Source organism: Lygodium microphyllum, chromosome 1, assembly GCF_053477565.2.
Source record: "Lygodium microphyllum isolate KBCC chromosome 1, Lygodium_microphyllum_v1.1.10, whole genome shotgun sequence".
Taxonomy (NCBI): Eukaryota; Viridiplantae; Streptophyta; class Polypodiopsida; order Schizaeales; family Lygodiaceae; genus Lygodium; species Lygodium microphyllum.
Window position 1 is genome coordinate 123,403,851 of NC_141135.1, and position 12,053 is coordinate 123,415,903.

Consider the following 12,053-nt stretch of genomic DNA (forward strand, 5'->3'; position numbering starts at 1 on the left):
CCAGCTTTAGGTTGATCCATACTTCTTCTTGTCATTCTTTTAGATGTCCCTACAATATCTTCATCTCTTTTTGTTTTTCTTCCACAAGTACATCTGTGTTTTGTACCTTTGCTAAATATGTATACACTGAATATGCATCTACCGGTGATTCCCAACTAGCTATGCAATGAATGTCTTGCCCTGCATGAGACATTTCACTATTAGTGACCTTTCTCTTTTCGGCTACATGTAAAGCATGTGTCCATATTTCAGCCTCCTTTGGACCAACCATCACTTGGCCATGCATTCTATCCAACTGTAGACCAAAAGCAGAAGCATGTACCCCCGCATAAGCATTTTAGACAGCCAAGTCTTGCAACAACTTGTGCATACCTCCCTCTCCAAAATTCAAAGTAAGAGGCAATCCCGTTTCTTGTGCATGGATATTGCCATCTTTCCAAAAGATAAGTTGTTGTGCCAAGGCCTCCTAATAGGCAGCACAATCCTTTCTCTCATGCTGCAAATTGTCAGACCACATACATCTTTTTCCAGGCTTAGGGGCTACTGCTGCCCGTCCCCTTTCCTCTTGTCCTTTTTCATCCAATTTTGCAACCTTCAATTGAAGATCCTGCATCCCTTTGACCAATTCATCCAAGACATATTCCCTAATAGAGGGAACAATAGCAGGTATATAGCCATAGGGTTAGCCACAGAAGTGGGTGGCTTACTGGATACTTCAACTATTTTGCTCGTAATAGTGGGCAAGCTAGAGACATGCAATCTATCTCTTCTTCTATGCTTCTTCACAAGTGTAGTAACAACTTCCTTGGCATGTCTCCACTTTGTTTTCAAACCTGTCTCTACACTTTGGTCCTCCAACAAATCATCAAGTTTCTCTTGAAGCTCAAAATCAGCTGCATGTAGAAATAATTCAACTTTTTGGCTTGCAAGAGCTTGTTGTCCTGCAAGATCCAACTGCTCAAATCAACTTTCAAATTCTCTTAACAGTTCTATAGCCACAAGACCCTTATTGGGTTGTAAAACCCACTCTTGAAATGTTCTTGTATGTAATGAAACTGGTATCTATGTAAAATTCTTCCCTGAGTGTCTTCTTGAAGGCTACCAAGTCTGCATCCTGCAAGTATAATTCAATAATCTCTGCTTTCAGTTTATGAACAGTAACACATACAAAATAAGGACTCCATGTATATTGAGCCACTCCAAACAATTCCATCTTCTGAGCATAGGTATGTGCATAAGGAGATACATTCCTACCATTGAATAACATCACCTCACGCTCAACTACTTGCAAAGCATTCATCACAACACTTTCTGTTTGAGCTGAAGCTTGCATCACATGTTGTTGTTGGTGTACATGTATAAGCATATTCATATTTTGCACCAAATGTTGCAAAACATCACTAGAGAATGTATTCAAAGATTCTCCCATCTTGTCTTTCCTTCTTCTGATGACCTTTCATGTCGGGTTCACCAATGTTGGAGGGGTTTTTGTCGAAAGGTCAAGTCCACCACGGATCAGAAGTAGAAGGATGTAGAGATAGGAGATGGAAAAGAAGATAGAGAATAACCAAGTGGTAAACACAACAAAGACAAAGCACAATGAATTGAATCAATATGTATTGAAAGCACCTGGAATCTTTGCACTACTCAAAAGCAATCTCTAGGCCTTAGTTCTCCTGGAGCTCCTTCGCAGGACAAAACGTGTATCAAAATTACAACTTCTTCTCTACTGTTCGAAACCCAAATCTGATGGCTCCATTGCCTCCGAAAGGGGGGAAAAACCGCAGGACACCTGATCATGGATCTTCCAGATCACTCCTTCTTCTTCTTTCTGTTCAATTTGTAGTTTTCAGCTTGTTTATAGCGACTTCGACTAGTGTGATTTTGTCAATCTGTCTTTTTCACATGAGAAATCTCCTAACTGACTAAATAAGTCACTTTCTTTTCGCATGCCATCCTAATCTAGAATCTTTTTTAACTTCTTTGGATTTTCACAATACATAATATCAAATATATGCTAAAATTATCAAAAAATCTAGTATTTTTGGATAATCCATGTAACTCACACTAATACGAATGACTCAAATCACATTGATTCTTTTGATTAATAAGAAGTCGGATGATGATGCATTCCATACTTTTCACACTGTGTCCTCATAATATCATGACAGTGCACCAAATAGACAAATGGCCCTCTTGACCTAAAGAAATAGCACATTGCACTACAAACTAGCTGGCCCTCTTGGCCTAAAGAAATCAAGAAAACTTGCTCATATAGATTCCTCCTTGGAAGAAGGCAGATATACAAGCACATGCTCCACTCCAAGGAAAAAGATAGGGTGGTCAACCCTAAACTAAATGTATCAAGTTATGATCCATACCTCCTGTATATATCAGATTGTGTATTTGGGAAAAAGACAATGTATCTTACGGGCAAGAGAATTGAAAATAAAAGTCCATGTATTCATTATATATCAAAAGCATTTACAATGGAAGTTTAAGTACTTGCGACCTAAAGCATGGCCGCAAGCAGTAGGCTCAAAGAGATATCATACATATACAAGAAAAGAAGGCCTCATGAGGAGGTATGGTGCTCCTCTATGAATCGGAAGAGGAAACATCTTCGCTAGTACCACCATGGCTACTAGTGTTGCTATCCCTCTCCTCGCTATGCCCCACATCCAGGTTTGCCTACACACACAAAAGATCAGGGTTGCTAACATAGACAAGGTGGAGAAAAAGTTATAATTAGCTATACTTTTAATAGGAAAGTAAGAAAAACATACCTTCTCTAGCTGTCGAATCCTCATGGCCCGGTTGTATTGGTCCTCAGTGATGAGACCCTCCTCATAAAAGTGAAGCCATGTCACTGTGCGGTTATGGCCTCGATGGTAACCTACCTCTCTAGGAGTAGGTGTCCTACCAATGATGGTAGTCTGGAAAAGATTTAGAGATATATAAACAATTATGAGTCACAATATATTAAACTAAAATATATAAAGAATTGAAAGAAATATAAATTTTAAAAAACTAGAAATCAAAATATACTTACAAACTCTGCCTCCCACGACTCTCTGACACTCGATCCGTAATGCGACGATCCCATGGTTTCCATTTGGATCCATTGCACCTTTGCGTGTTGGCGACTCTTCACTTTCTCATCTACTTTCTTCTTGGCTTTCTTCCACTCTATGCGGTGGCACATAGGTGGTTGGCTATAGGCTCCACGCCCCTCCTCGAGCCTTCGTAGTGAGTCCTTGGCTCGTGTCATGAGGTGGGATCTTTTGTTTTGAAGTATATCCCTTACTTTTGTACGTCCCCAATCATCCGATAATTGTTGACCCTCAGGATTTGGATACCTCCTATGGATTGCCCTCAACACCTCTTGCCACAAGCCGCTTTTCTGATTTTTGAAGGCAATGAAACAATCTTTCTACGTCCCATGCACGATGCTCCTCATGTATGCCATTACATCCCTTCCCTCATCATCATGAAAGATGCCACTAGCATCTGTAACTCTATAGTACTAGTGTACAACCTCCTCTACGTGATCTACTAGTGAGGGTGATCGCTTGCCACCTCCTAGGCAACCCCCACACAAGCCTCGTCCTCCCCCTCGACTCTCCCTCCTCCCTCTCTGTCGACTACCCTCTGCCTCACTGGATGCACGAGCTTCGGCAGATGTTTGTGCTTCAGCCGATGCACGTGGAGCACGTGGAGTACCTGCATATGGAGTACATGTATGTGGAGTCTGGGAAGTAGTGCCAGGCAAAGATGTCAGAGGCGTCCCAGACATGACACTTAACACCTCGTCCGTTGTGGGAGAGCGGCCAAGGTGTCTGGTCATCTCTCCCATGAAGTCTTCCCTACTAGGAAAGCCTCCAAAAAATGCATTGACCCCCTGCTAAAGGAGGCTAATGTATCATTCATGCGATCCACATCCGGGTCATTGCTAGATGAACCAGGATATGACATCTGCAAAAAAAACACAGGAAAAAGATAAATTTATTTGCATACAAAAAAGTATATATTACCTACATTTTTAAAGAGCTTTCTTTAGACATTCAGCATAACACTTAAGTGCTAATGCTTCTCTTAAACAAGAAAACTGATAAACGCAAACATGGGATTGGTCACATTCATCATTGCAAAAATATATTGTTTACTATCAGAACTGGGAGACCTGGCGTGTGTATCCCCGCGTCTAAATTGCAGGTTAGACGCGCCCTGAGACGCGATCCAGAGTGAGTCTTCTGTCCAGCGCGTCTATCTGCGCATCTAAGATGCAGCACAGACGCGCTGTTAGACGTGCATTCCAGGTCAATGCACTTGTATAATCACGTGTAGACTGCAGGTCATCCTTCTGTGCAGCGCATGTATCATCATGTGTACACTGCAGAGCATACGCGCCAGCACACGCGTATGAAGACGCACTCTCAGACGCTATGAGAGGAAACATTATTTGCATCTATATCTGGGTCTACACTGAGATGTAGACGCGCTATCAGACGCGCTCGCTCGGTTGATTTTAGGCCGACGACCGCCATTGATGATTTACAAAATGCAATACATAATGAAATCACAAATCCTAAATACACAAACAGAGCAGAGAGAGGAAGAGAGAAACAAAGAGAGAGAGAGAGAGAGAGAGAGAGAGAGAGAGAGAGAGAGAGAGAGAGAGAGAGAGACTCACCTTGGGTGTTTGGTGTGGCGGTGGTGGTGCTTCTTCCTTCTCCTTCTTCCTCTCCTTGGTAAGTTACCCTCCCTTGATGCTTGCTTGCTTGCTTACTGCTTCTTCTTGTTCTTCTCTTTCTTGTTCTCTCTTTATTCCTCTCCTTGGCTTTCCTTTTTTCCTTCTTTTGTGTTTGAAATGAAAGAAGAGGTGAGTCATGAGGAGGTGAGGCATGAAGAGACTAGGTGAGGAATGAAGAGACTGCATGTCGGCTAGACTCAAGCTTCAGAACCGCAAAAAATACAGGAAAGGAAAGGCACAATTTGAAAGGAAATGATTTAAGTATGGTTTGAATTTTGACGTGTGCATCTATTTTTGCGTGTATATGTGCGTCTATTGTTCAGATAGACGTGAGTATAGATGCTAATATAGACGCGAAAATAGACGCCAATATAGACGTGTAGTTAAACGTGGATATAGACGCGCATTTGGGCTTTATCATAATTTTTGGTTTTTAAGATAAGTTTTGATAGTGAATTCTTATCATAAGTTTTAATGTATTTATGATGATTTTTGTGTATTTAAAATTGAGATCTTATGTAAACATATGAATGACAAATATTTTGATGTTGTCATGAATTAGGTTTAATCATGTTGACGTCATCATCACCTAGTGCGGTGCAAGCTGATGAGTCAATGAGTACATCCTCAAGTGAGGATGAAAGATTGCGTCTTCATAATCAAGATGCATGGCTACGACGAAAAATTAAATGCATGTGTGATCGTTGTCGAGGGTGTATTTTTCGAGCACGTCAAATTGCAATGTCACACCTCAGCTTGTATGGAGAATGGGACCGAGAAAAATCACCGTTATTCATTGTTTTTTTTTACCACTAAGATTACATGTCTATGTTATGGGAATTATATATCAACGTACATGAAACTCCCTTTTGTGGTTGAGTAGGATGCGGTGCCACATCCTCAGATTTTCCCTCTCGGGAATGGAGAGGCTGCAAAACATCGACGTGAGGAGGCAGAGTCTTCAAGAAGAGTAGAGACTAACGATCATGATAGTAGCCCTCATGAAATTCCCCATCAAGTCATAGAGGATGAGATTTTGGACAACATGGTACACCATCTCTGTTTGCAACCGGTTCAGGGAGAAGGTCACTCTACGAAACCAGATGATCTACTATATGTAACATCATCTACTCCGTTGTATGAAGGTTGTACGTACTCCGTTGTATGATCACTTGATAGGCGCTCGTGATTGAGTTAATGTAAGGGAGGATTTACGTAACATTGGTCGCATGAGACGAGCCTGGCCACGCATTGGACCCAGAGGAAAGATTGAGCTACCCCATGCACCTTGAATGTTGTCAAAGAATGATGAAAAAATAGTCATTAGAAGAAATATGGACTCTCTTTTTTGCCCCTTAAGGGGTTTCTCTCACCTCTCTCTCTCTAAAAAGAGATTCCAAAATAATATTATAAAAAGAGATCTTCTACAATCAAGCGAATCTCATTTTTGTGTTTTCAATAGATTTCACCTATTATTTTATTCCCAAACTGCAGGATAAGGTCACTTTTTCTCAAAATCCTCATAACTAAAAAAATACAATTCTATTTTTTCTAAAAACGCAGCCAATCATTGATACATGACTCTTTAATGCCGTCATGACTTTTCAACATTAAAATATATTAGAATCATTCTCATTCTCGCTTCCTACAAGGGCGGAAGTTAAAAAATGATATAAAATGACATACACATCATATTTTAAGATTATTTTTTACCTAGAGACACCTTTTTGACTCTAGAGTTTCCTTGTAAATTTTCATCTTTTTTGGACAAGTATATACCTATTTTTGGGCATTTTTTCATTGCCTTAGAAAGCTCTAGTTTTGTCCCAAATTTTGTGCATTCTTCTCTTTCCCTCCAGAATATGGTTTCTTGCATACGAGTTCTTCTGAAGCAGCATTGAGGAGTAGTTTTGATACCATTTGTTGAAATCAAATAATCTCTATCTACAACACACTCTACCCTACTACAAGCCATCTTCCTCTTCAGAAATATGCAATAAGAAATCTCTGTCTTCAACAGTCTATACTACAAGCAATCTAGTGATAATGGAGGTATCTTTATTTTTTTAATCTTTGTGATGTTATTATTCTTCATAGTTGTTGTTCAATCCTTAAGCATCAATTCATAGAGAGAGAGAGAGGGGGGAGAGAGAGAGAGAGAGAGGAGGGGAGAAAGGGGGGACAAAGAGGACTATGTGAGATGAACAAAGAAAATAAGTGATAGAGTGACAGATAGTAAATTAGGGCAGAAGATAAGATGATGTTATTGTTTTCTACTAGCCAAGCTTCAGTATGAATGTGTTTAGGGTTTCCTTGATGAATTTTTGGAGAGAGAGAGAGAGAGAGAGAGAGAGAGATAGAGAATATTTTGGATAGAACAGAAGATAAGATTTGATGCTAATTAGAGGTAGATTAAAAGCCAAGATTATAGGCTGATTAGGGGTTGATTAGGGTCTATCAAGACTGAAAGCAAGAGAAAGAGACAAGAACCAACTGGGTTTTAAAAAAAACACAGATATAGTGAATCAAAGGGGTGTAGTTCTATGATTTGAATGTTAATCCAAGTTAACATTTGCATACTTTTTTTTTTGTAGAATGCAGGTGCAGGATGTACCAAGAGAAAGAGATACTCCATATTCGGGATTTTGGGAATTTCCCATCAATATGGGAAAACCAAATCAAAATGGATTTCATGAATTTTGGGAATTTCATTAATTTGGAAGTTGGTGCACTTAAATATATTAGTGCTTATGGTTGTTTCCAAGAGATTGAAAAAAACTCAAAAAGGTGGTGTTAATAAACACCTTAGTTTTAATCTCCTTGAAATATTCAAGGAAAATCTTCAGTCGATGGATTCATGTAGACTTTCTTTAGCCTTCAATACAACCTTTGGGGGAATTTTGATTTTTTTGGGAGATTTTGTACCTTTCTTCATCTAAGAGAAGACAATGCTATCTATTGTTTCCCATCGTTCAGGAACTTTTTTGTTGCACATCCAATATTTATCCCAACAATTAAAATACACCTCTGCATCTGTAGCATTTTGACGACTACAAACTGATGCCCAATATTGTATATGTACCTTGTTGAAGTTTTTGGAATGTCTATTTGTATCGACCTCAGTTTGTGCAACACCAAGCCATATTGGATATATTGGATCTGAAGGTCTAACAAGCACAAAGTCATCTTTCTTAACATCAAGCATTGGTTCAAATGCATGTTTGGGTCGTTTGCTCAAAGGACCACAATAGTGATCATTCAACTCTTCCAATCCAATGAAGTCATCTGCATTATCTAAATCTATATTGGTTACATCACTTTGTGTTCTTGGCCAAAAATCTATGAAAAATAAATCTTCTTGGACATTTGGAGTTTGAAGAGCGTAGATCATATGTTTCCAATACTCAATCACTAGTGTTATAAACTTTGTGAACTCTGCTTCAGGTCCTTGTACATTTGACCATCTTTCCCAATACTTCAGATAATCTTTAACTCCACTTACTATTTCTTGATGATCCTTAACGTACTCAAACATGGGTAGCAACATTGGAACACCCTTTGGAAGAGTAGGCTTTCCTGCAAGGTCTCTCTTCCATAATTCAATGCCACCTTCTCTTGGTAACCAGTCTGGGGACTTTGGATGCATCTTGTATTGCATGACAGGTGTATCTCCTTGCATATAAAACCGAAATTGAAGAGGTTTTGAGTGACCAAGAAGTGTATCTTTCGAATCACACAAGTATCCCTCAATGTATCTCTTAAATTCAGGCACATGTGTCAATAAGAAAGGTGTAGGACTAGTCATCTGGTATGATTGAAAATGTTGCATAAGATGAGGAAAAGTGAAGGTCATGCTCGTCCTTAGCTTCTCTGAAAATTTGCTGAACATTGCATCGATGTCTTCATGTGTATGACCCACCATGAGAAACCCAAGCTGGATCATCTTGACTGTTCCTCGTGCAACAAGCAATGATAGATATGCAAACAGATAGCGATTTTCGTTTTCTGACCCACAATTATCAAGTTGTAGAAGTAAGTTCTCTGGCAATCGTTTGAAATGATGATGGTCATCCTCTGGTTTATTATCTTCCATGCATGATTTATTTTGTGCAACACCTTGATGGTGATCTAGTGCTTTTTTCGAGTTGAGGGCATTTAGTAGCACAGAGGTTGATCTTGGTATTCCATCTACTTGTAGATCACCATTTGCATGCCTATGTAGTCGCTCTAAGTTCCTAAAGCACAATGACAATGAGGCAATTGTGAAGTTAGGATCATGAGGCCATAGATCAAGTGAGAAATGTCCATATCTACCTTCTCCATGTCCATGTGTAATCATGCATGTTAAAGAAACTGGTAGTTGAGTAGATCTTTCAGTCTCTTTTGATCGAAGCCTTAACCTAGGGATAGCTGTCTTTTACTGGTCCATTTTATCATGTATGATGCACAAGTTTTTATCTGGATCTAATGCTAAGGCCAAGCGCCAACTGTAGTATATGTTCCGACAACTTTGTTGTTGTAGCATGTGACATTGACGCTTCTTTAGAAGCACATTTCGCTCTTGAAGACACTTTGTTGCTGCAAGTTGCTCTTTGATCTCTGAGCAAATACTACATTTGGAGAACTGACTTCTCTTTGCTAAGGTTACATGCTTGAACTCTGTGTTCCAAATACGATTGAAGGTGGACAAGGACATTTGCTTACTTCCAATACCACTCAATGTTGTATTTACTTCTGCCCATATATCTACCTGCTTATAAACATCTGGGATGACCAATTGTGTCTCCCTTGATCCATCTTGCATTGTTCTGCTCTTGTGTGGCATTTGCTCTGCATTCTTCTTAACAAAGTCTCTAAGGATGGCTCTTCCCATCTCTGTGTGATCCCAAGCTTCTCTTATTACCCCCTTGTTTCCATGCATTGTCCTCCTCACGCCATGCTCAAATTGTGTCTTGTACCTGTAAAAATATGTCTTTGGGATTCCATGAATCTCATACCATGCCCTTCCACATACCACTTGTCCATTGAAGATAAAGCTGTACTTCCTTGTTCCCAAGTAATCAATCCTGCATGATGATTCAAACTTGTCATAAACATAGTTTGTGTGGTCTTCAAATTGCAATCCCCAAAAGTATTTACGTAATTGTTGCATTGCTTCTCTATCAGCAAACTGACAACACTTTTCTTGGCAACAATCAATCATGGAAACCTGTGAAATGGAGTCCATAGAAGTCCTCAAGTTTGCACCTTTAGGGGCAATAATTCAAGGCTTTCTATTGAGCGTACAATATGATCTCTTCTGAACAAATATTACTTTTTTCAAGCACTTTCCAATGATAGGTCACATCATATGGTTTTGTGAAACTTATGGGCATGTTATCTAGGTGCCACCTTTTTAGTATTCAAAAAATGGAAATTGGGAGATTCCCAAACTTACTAATATTGTGTTTAGCAGGGGTCCGAGGGTAGTGCCCTTGGTGTGGGGGCAATGTCCTTGATGGGGGTTTGGGGGAAACGCCCCTAGCAGGGGTCCGAGGGTAGTGCCCGTGGTGTGGGGGTTTGGGGGCAATGTCCCCAACAAGGGGTCCAGGAGCCCCCTTGTGGGGGTTTGGGGGCAACGCCCCCAGCGGGGGTTCGGGGGCAGCACCCGCGGTGGGGGTTTCGGGGCAACGCCCCCAACAGGGGGTCCGAGGGGCAGTGCCCCCCTATGGGGGTCTGGGGGCAATGCCCCCAGTGGGGGTTTGGGGGCAGCGCCCCTGGTGGGGGTTTGGGGGGCAGCGCCCCCCTGTGGGGGTCTGGGGGCAACGCCCCCAGCGGGGGTTCAGGGGCAGCGCCCCCGGTGGGGGTTTGGGGGCAACGCCCCCAACGGCGGGGTCCGGTATAGCCATTACGGTATACCCCGGCCGCTTACGGTATAGCCATTACGTAATTTTTGAAAAAATCGCGACTTGAAATCTTTAATAAATTTAAAAAATAAACACAAAAACAAGATCTAAATCTACTCGTATTCCGTAACAAGTTATGGTTATTCGAATAGCGTGATACATTAAATGAGTCAGTCTTTACAACTAATCATGACGTTTTTCAAAATGAGTTTCTCTTCCCCTCCCTCTCTCTTGCACGTAACTCTCTAACCTGGGCGTTTTCTCTCTTGCATTTTTACAGTTGCAGGTTTGGCATCTCTGATCCTCTGCGTTTTTATCTCTGCTCCTGTCGCCCCTCTCTTACTACAGGTGTTGCAGCCCTAATCTTTGGCGGTTCTATCCCCCTCCTCTTCTTGGACTACTCTCCACTGTTTCATTTTCTCAAACTGAAACAGATTGTGCGGTGCAATTTCTGGTTTGAATCAGGGTATTTCTTTGACTACTCTCCACTGTTTTATTTTCTCAAACTGAAACAGATTGTGGAGTTCAATTTCTGGTTTGAATCAGGATATTTCTTTGACTACTCTTCACTGTTTCATTTTCTCAAACTGAAACAGATTGTGGAATGCAATTTCTGGTTTGAATCAGGGTACTATGACCAAAAGTACGTGCATCTTCAAATCAAAAATCTTGCTCCAAGGCTTCAGCAATTCAACAAGCTAGTGAATGATCACTAGTCCACACCGTGCCTGCTCCTACTTCACGGGTGATTTCTGTTATGTTGGTACACATTACTGACCTACTAATTACAACAGGTTTTCAACTTTTCCCTACTTCATTTCTGATTTTGAGTTAAACTACATTTATTATGACCATTTCAATCCATACAATTACTACAGATCACACTACTACTCTTTTGTATAATTAGTATTGAATAATATTAAGATCAAACACCAAAATCATTTTCTAAATAAGAATCATGTATGAAAACTAAATGCAATATGTATTTTTATATATGTATTTCTGTAGCAATGAGATTAGGCACTCACTCTTGAGAATAATATGTCTTTTTCTTCTTCTCGATTGCTTGATTGATCTCCTAGAGTGCTTGTGTTTTTTGTTGTCCAACCACTACCTTGCAAGTGATAGCTTCACTATATGTCAATATTGAAAACATGACTTCTTGCACTGTTGAAAATACTCTTTTTGTTGTGAATATGAAGTATATGATTTGTGTAATGTTGAAAAAAGTCTCTTAGATGTGAATATGGAATAAATGGTTTGTGCAATGCTTTTATCAATGATGGGTGCTTTCAAAATACTAGCATTTCTTTCTATTCTGTGATGCTATATACCTCAAGATTTTGCCTCAAGGCTAAACCTAGCCTTATATTTATTGTATCATTCTGTAATATTAGAGCATTTTATCAAGTTCT